Source organism: Saimiri boliviensis, chromosome 7 (genome assembly GCF_048565385.1).
Source record: "Saimiri boliviensis isolate mSaiBol1 chromosome 7, mSaiBol1.pri, whole genome shotgun sequence".
Lineage (NCBI taxonomy): Eukaryota > Metazoa > Chordata > Mammalia > Primates > Cebidae > Saimiri > Saimiri boliviensis.
This window is the reverse complement of record NC_133455.1, coordinates 112,958,664-112,966,792: the sequence shown is the minus strand read 5'-3', so window position 1 is coordinate 112,966,792 and position 8,129 is coordinate 112,958,664.

The window sequence follows — 8,129 nt, the reverse complement described above, 5'->3', positions numbered from 1 at the left end:
TAGCATGTTTCATCATTGGATGGTTTCTTAGTTATTTGCTTAGTTAGATGTTTATTGTATTACCTCTCAGACTGTAATGTAAGTTCCATTATGTCTGTTGTAGTCTTAAGTATATCTAGAACAGTGCCTATCTTACACTTTGTTGCATAAATGATTAATGACTGAATAAATGAACGTATCAGTATTCCATAAGAAAATGTTCACAATGTCAATTTAAGAATTAATTTTCCCATCTTTACTGTTACATGACTTTTAAGCATTACTGTGCTATAATGAGGTTGGTACATGTCTTTCTTCCCTATTATATCTCAAGCAGTTTGATGAGAATGAGTGCTTCATTTTCCCTTCTTTGTAATTCCCAAGAAAGTGCCTTGCACATTACCTTAGTGTCTTAGACATAATGGCCATTCATAAATGTTTGTCTAATTGAATTATGTTCCTGTTACAAAATCTTAGGAGCCTCTCATGAGCATTCTTAAGGGAAATATTTTTCTCTTGGAACTTCTCATGGGTCCTTAGACCAAAATTAATTGCTACTTCCTCTCTGTTCCCATTGTGATTAGTATATGCTAAGTGTTTTAAACAATATGATTTACATTGTAGAAATTCATCAACATGTCTATTTTTACAGCTAAACTGAGAGAATGTTAGCATTGTTTCTTAAATATAACAGTGCTCAAAAATATCATTGATAATAAATTGAAGTAGTATTCAGTTATTTGTTCATCCTCATCAAAACATGGGAGGTCAACAGGGAAGACCATTAGAGTATAAAGATTTTGCAGTCTTTCTAGTTAGTCATCGCTACCAACGAACAATCATACATAGTTCTTGAAGGATCTTTTCTATTATGGAACCACCATTTAGTCAGCCAAGCAACTCACTTGAGAAAACAAAGCTGAAGTTTTGCGTACATTTTGTCTAACCAATTCATGAAATCTACAGCAATGAAGTAGAGCCCATAGTTCAGTTTTTATTTAGGGAAGTGTGTGATAGAATTCTTTTTTATCCTTCATCTTATTATTCTGGTAATAACAGCCAATCTTCTGAGGAAAGGATACTTTCTACAACTATATAATAATTATATTTTCATTAATCTCTAGTATGCTTTGTCTTACTCTGAAAAAAACTGGAACATATGCCATCAAAACAAATACATCAAACACAAAAGGAAGTTCAGCACAAATGAAACTTCCTAAACCATATCTACACCTTGGCTGATTTTTTAAAGAAATTTGTTCCGTCCCAAACTATCTTCAATATATTCAGGAGCGACAGAAATTGTGCCTTTAAAATATGGAGTTTCCCTTTGAGGAAACCCAACACTCTTTAATGCCCCATGTGACTGTGACTTCGGTATTTATTTATCACTCAATCGTTTGTTCATTTGTTTTTTAATAGACCACTTTTTTCAGGCACTGTTATTAAATCTGGGAATACAGTAGTGAATCAGACAGAGTAGGCCCTAGCTTACAGAAAGTTTTCATTCTAGTAAAAAATTTGAAAGTTCTTCATGTACCAGATAAGGTAGACATTTTTCTTCAGATGCTTTATCTTTTATATCCCTTAGAAGATGAAGCCACCAAAACCAATAATTGTCATACTTGTCACTGAAACTAGAATAGTGGAAGACAGCAAAGACCATTGTCCACCTATAAATCTTTAGCCAGGGAATTTTGTATCCATCCACACTTCATCTCACTGGTCTGAGCAATCCAACAAGGACAAAGCATTGCAGTAGCTCTTAGCTGAGATCCAGATTCTCCAGGCAGTAGATCGATGAACTGTAAATAATAAGCAATCATCCAGAATCCCAACAATGCAATCTGTTAGAAAGAAAACATACAGATTCAAATTTTATTCTTTTACCTTTCAGCCCATGAAGTCACTAGATTATTCACAATACTAACCGTGACCTATAGTGAGCATCTGGCAGGATGTCATCAAATGATTGAGCAAAATTGTTGTTTCTTGAGGCCAGACAATTCCTACGAATTTAAAAATATTATTCTATCATGTATGATTTTGATGCTTCACTGTGGTACATTTTATTTTGGATCTTTCACTTCTTATGGCCATTCCACCACCTTAGTGACAGTAAATACTTCTGCCAAGAAGGCAATATTAATCCATGTCAGCCATCATTATAAAGTCCTTGTGAAATTCCATTTTAACAGACATTCAGGAACTAAATGACATTTATTATTCTCCAGGTTATTTTACTTTCTGGATCAAGTATTCAAAAAACTCCATGTCAATCTAGCAAATATGTGTCAGAGAATAAAACAAGCCTGGTGTCTGTCAAATGGGTCATGAAAGAATGCTTCAAACAGACCATTTAAACAGTTCCCTAATCTTAGCATTGTGGAATTTGCCTTTCACGATTTACTACTTTTTGTTTTACCTCTGACCCTTAGATTCATAATCTGCTACAACCACTACTTTTCTAGTACTACATTTGTATCCAGAAAGGCTGTACAATTTTTGGCAAGCAACATCATATTGGACCAAGGGGCAGCACCATATTTTCCCAACTGATGTTAGAGATTGCAGGTGATCTTTATTGTAGGGCATGAGGAGTGGTTGATTTGAGGCATATTTCAGAGAGAAATACTGTTTAGCTCTCTCCCCAGTGTATATGCCATATATATCATCTGCCTTTGCCAAAATCGGGAGACACTGTGCCTCAAGTGTTTCAATGGAATGGAGATCATCAACCTTATGGCCTCAGAGCTTTACCTCCAAACTACTTTATTTTAAATCTCTTCCTCGTTTGCCAAAAATAATTTTATGCAGGAATTACTTACATGACGGCTTAAGTCTTAACATCTACTGACATTGCAGTTAATGTCAATTTACATCTATGATTATATTTATTTTTTAATATAATTATTCTCTTACTTATCCCGTTGTCTTTGCTGGTGGAATTTGCAGCTCTGCTCACTCTGTGAGCCCACCCCCCAACCACCCTGCTTTTTTTCTTGGTAATTCCTTCATTGTCTCCTGTAAGAATTCCTACACTCTCAGCCATGCTATCCTCTTCATCCAACGTGAAAGGAAATACAGAGAGGCTCAGGTAAATTATTGCTGACAACTATTTATCCTGTAACAATCATAGAGAAAAATATTGGTATTAGAGACATCAAAACAATTCCAAAAGAGCTGTATCTTGTACTCAGCATATATTAATTCAAGAGGTCAATGCTTCTCTGCCAGGAATGTGCTTTCTTAAGAAATCCATAAGATAAAGATCCTTAAAACTTTAATACTAATGACCAGGAGTGCGGTGGCTCACACCTGTAATCCTAGCATTTTGGGAGGACCAGACAGACACATCACCTGAGCTCAGGAGTTTGCCACTAGCCGGAGCAACACGGTAAAACTCATCTCTACTAAAATACAAAAATTTAGCCAGGCATGGAGGCGTGTGCCTGTAGTCCAAGCTACTTGGGAGGCTGAGGCCGGAGAATTGCTTGAACCCAGGTGGCGGAGGTTGCAGTGAGCCGAGGATTGCGTCACTGCACTCCAGCCTAGGTGACAGAGCTAGAATCCCTCTCAAAACAAAACAAAACAAAACTTTAATATTAATTAGAAGTTTAGCCTATCCATAAAATATGTTGTTTTTTGTCTCCCTAGCAAGAGTAATGATTATTACATGACATTATTGGATGTACAGATTGCCAAATTAATAGCTCTAGAACTTTATATTCTTAGACAAGAAATATAGGCAATTGAAAAAGTTTAGGAATTTGTATGGAGGGCCATGTGTCATTTCAATAGAGCATCTTACTATACTATGTGGTGGCACTTAAAGAATCTAAGTAGAAATACTCTACCAACTTAGCAAATAATGATGCAAATAATGAATTACATAATCTGTAAGAAACTACTTTGTTGAATTTTCTATGGAAAAGGGACATGATATGACTAGTGCCTTAAGCTTAAACCATTTTGATTTGTTATAAGCTGGAAATTATAGTGACCTGTGTGCTTAAGAAGCACTAGAAACTAAAAAATATGAAAATCTGCAGGTGGAAACCTTAAATATTGCATACTTCTTTGGCTGGTTCTTTCTTCATTTTGCAAACATCAATTATTAAATACTACCAACATTATTTAAGTAGTCACTTTTAATCATAATATTTTACATGTATATTTATACCACCATAATGAAAGCTCCCAATGTGTTTTACAGACTATACATAGCTTTATTAATAAAATGCGGCTATCTTCCCTAAAAGCACATTTTTATTCAAGATAATTGTACAATGCAATAGACATACATTATGCTAATAGACAAGAGGAAGAACATGAATAAATAAAAGCCATAGATAATCCCCAAATCTAATTTTAACTACTATTTTAAATTTTTCTCCACCAAACCTTTACAAGGCTGCTAACAAGTAATAAAATTGACTGATTGGCATTTCGTTTCCCCTTCCTTCTGTTGCTCACCTATAGGTGGAAATGCTAACAAGCATGGGAATAAGCGTGAGGCAGGTAGTCAAGGAAAAAGGCAATAGAAGGAGTAACAGAGGTAATCCAACACCTGGGTAATCAGCTCAAGAATAACAGAGAGTTGACTGAAATGCTAACACTTAAGTAAGTACTGTAATAAACTCTGTAATCAGTATTCTCAGCGGCCTAGTGGCAAGAAAGAGAACTACTATCTTTACAAGTAAAGGGAAGTCCATGATTTTTAAAGTATTTGTGCTACAAATAGGATATCAAGCTTCAGTGCACAATACCAGGGATATTTCATTGGAGAGTTTAGATCACCTCTAAAATGCTTTTCTTTTATAAAGCCTCTGTTTATAAGCATAATCTTAAATGAACATATATACATTTATATTTATATGTGTCATATCACCACTTATAAAATTCACTGATCATGAAATTACAATATTCACAATATGTGACAAGATAAAATGTTTTGGTTTTCTCCAAATTCTCTATTTTCCTTAGCTGCCTGAAATTATAGATTATTGGTTTTTTTTTTTTTTGAGACACAGGAAAATGCTGTGAAAAGGATGAATAGTTGAAATCGATGACTGCACTCCATCCCAATAAAAAAGCACATCTTTCTGTAATCATCTTGCATAGATACACAGTTGGTCAAAGTTATTTTTACCATCACTCCTAATGGAGGATTGTGTCTTCAGTTCTTTTTTCTTGCTCTATCACAGGATTGGATAACACACCCAAGTAAGGAAAAGCTGGTTGCTTACTGGCAGGAAATAGCAACACTGATTATATCTTCCTCTTTGGTCTCTTTCAATCTGTTTGCTTTCTGTAATCATACAAGTCTGCCAACAAACCTTCTAATAAGAATTAAATAAAGTTCTTTCACTTATAGAAATTTTACCTTCCTGGGCCACTAGATATTTACTCTTTTTCCTAAATATCTTCAAATATCATTTATTTATTTTTTAAGCATTTTTTTTTTGTAGAAGTCAATCATACTCTTGCCACCTTCAGGCAAACCCACTTTTGAAGGTCCATTTTTACTCTGCAAAGCAATATTTTGACTTTCAGATCTAGAGTCTTAACAATGCCAAAGCAAACCATAACTTTCCTGTTATAGAATGTTGAATATTGGAAAATAAGTTAGTGACCTCACCTCTAGATATATGCTTAATATCACACATTTGTATTTGGGGTATTAAAACTCCTGCATTTGTCACTCCTAATTGGATTCTAAGCAGAAAAAAAGCAGTTCACAGCATGCCCTCTGTGAGCTGTCATAAACAGAAATATGAGGCAGTGCCAAATCCTCCAAGGATTGACAGCCAATGATTAGGACGTTTTAATTTAGTGGACACGCAGAACTTCTTTTGACATCTAAATGGGCGAGTGCCATAAGTAATCTATTTTTTACACATATTCAAATTTAGAAAGAACAAAAAGTAACTTAAAGTAGGATTTTAAAGAAATAGAGTCAGCTGAGAAGTTGATTTTAGCAAAACTCTGAATTTAGAAGTATGTTGACAGTATAAAATAATGAATTACCACAACTGAAATAATTAAAATAGGTTGTTAGACATTTTCTTTCTAAAAAAAAATTATGGTATGAGGGAAACACATGCACATGGAGAGTACTTTTTTAGTTATTTTAGTTATTTTTGTTTTTTGCCATGCTCTCTTTTTTGGCTCATTTACTCACATATCTATAAAATATTTTTTTTTTTTTTTTTTTTTTTTTTTTTTTTTTTTTTTACTTGAGACAGGGTCTCATTCCTGTCACATAAGCTAGAGTACAGTCACACAACAATGATTCACTGCAGCCTCCACTTCTCAGGCTCAGGTGACCCTCCCACCTCAGTCTCCCTAGTACCTGGGACTACAGTGTAAACCACCATGCTCAGCTAATTTTTCTGTGTTTTTAGTAAAGAAGGGGCTCACCACATCGCCCAGGCTGGTCTGTTTATCATGAATAGAAAGACATCAATGGGAAAGGTCATAGGGAATCTCTTTTGATTTAGAGAGAGACTGGATAATGGACAGTTGGAAAGGCCTACTGGAACATTGGGTTAGACTGCTAATCAGTTATATTTTATTGTTATAGTTTACTTGAATACACCTATCCTATAAAATTTAAACAATGGTGTGAAAAATAGGAAAATTTATCACTTTTCTTCTTTCACTTAATTTTTTGGGCAAGGTCTTGCTCTGTCTCCCAGGCTGGAGTGCAGTGGCATAATCATGGCTCACTACAGCCTTAACTTACCAGGCTCCAGCGATCCTCCTTCTTCAGCCTCCCAAGAGCTGGGACTACAGGCATATGCCACCACAACTGGCTATTTTTTATACATTTTGAAGAGACAGATTTTGCCATGTTGCCCAGATGGATCTTGAACTCCTGGGCTCAAGCAATCTGCCTGCTTCCACCTCCTAAAGTGTTAGGATTACAGGTCTGAGCCATGGCTTCTAGCCTTATGCTATCATTTTAAATGTTCTGTGGAAGTTTCACTTACTCTCAAGTAGATCTCCCACTCACTTGTTTGTTGCTTACTGTGATCCAGATAAAAATTTTAATCTTTCAACTTCAGATTTTAATTGATAGAATGTTAATAATGATGAAGAAAAGTTATTATTAAATTGCTACCAGACTCTTGAATAATTTTAGTTCTACTCTTGAGAGTATGTTTGATAACGAGGAAAGAAAAAACCTTATGGAAGCTTGACAGAAGTGGGGAAATATTAGTTTTGAAGTAGAGAATGAACACCCAAAGACATCTTGCCTACTTCACAGCTTGTTTCTGGGATAACCCTGAATACAACATCCCAGAATATAATGATTTATTCCTGTGCTCTGATTTTAAGGAAAGAAAAAATTAACCATTAGAATAATAAAATAAGTCTCACCAGCCTGTGAACTTGAATATATAAATCATATTTTCTTTAGAAATTTTATCTTAGGCAGAAATACAGTCCATAGGATGACGAGTGTAACGGCTTCATCATTATTAAATAATTATGATTGGGAAACAATCAGAAACCTGGTATTTTATGTTTATGTGCATTATTTTGCTTCATGGGAACAAGCAATATTTCATATGTATGGTCTTTTCACTTTTAATGGCATTGGTCCTAAGAGTTTGAGATAAAAATTATTTTAATTATTATTAGGGGCAGGGAATACTAATAATAGTGTATATCAGTTTATTTGCAATAATGTGACTAGAATGAATAATTGGAATTGTTGACTAACTACAGTAATTTGCATGTGGGATCCTGTAAAATCGCTAGTGAAATTAGCAATTAAATAAATTTAGTAACTATTATTTTTTCCTTCTAAAACTCTTTTGAATTTTCTGATGCTTTCCTCTTCCGTTACACAGGTTGTGATACTGTTTGTATTTTGTTCTTCTTTACAGTTTTTGTTACAATTAGAGAGGCATGTGATTGACTAAGGGGAAAGAGGGGGACATAAAGAGTCCATGGCACTGGCCATGAATAGCTACTTTTTGTTAGACTTTAAATGGTGCTGAGTTGTGCAAACGTAGCATCAACTATAGGGCTATGAACTATAGGGCACTGATTAGGCCGAATCTGAAAAGTCCTATTTATTTTCAGTCAAGAAAATTTAAAGGGTAAAAGAAAAACTAGTGCTATTTCATGAAAAGGTT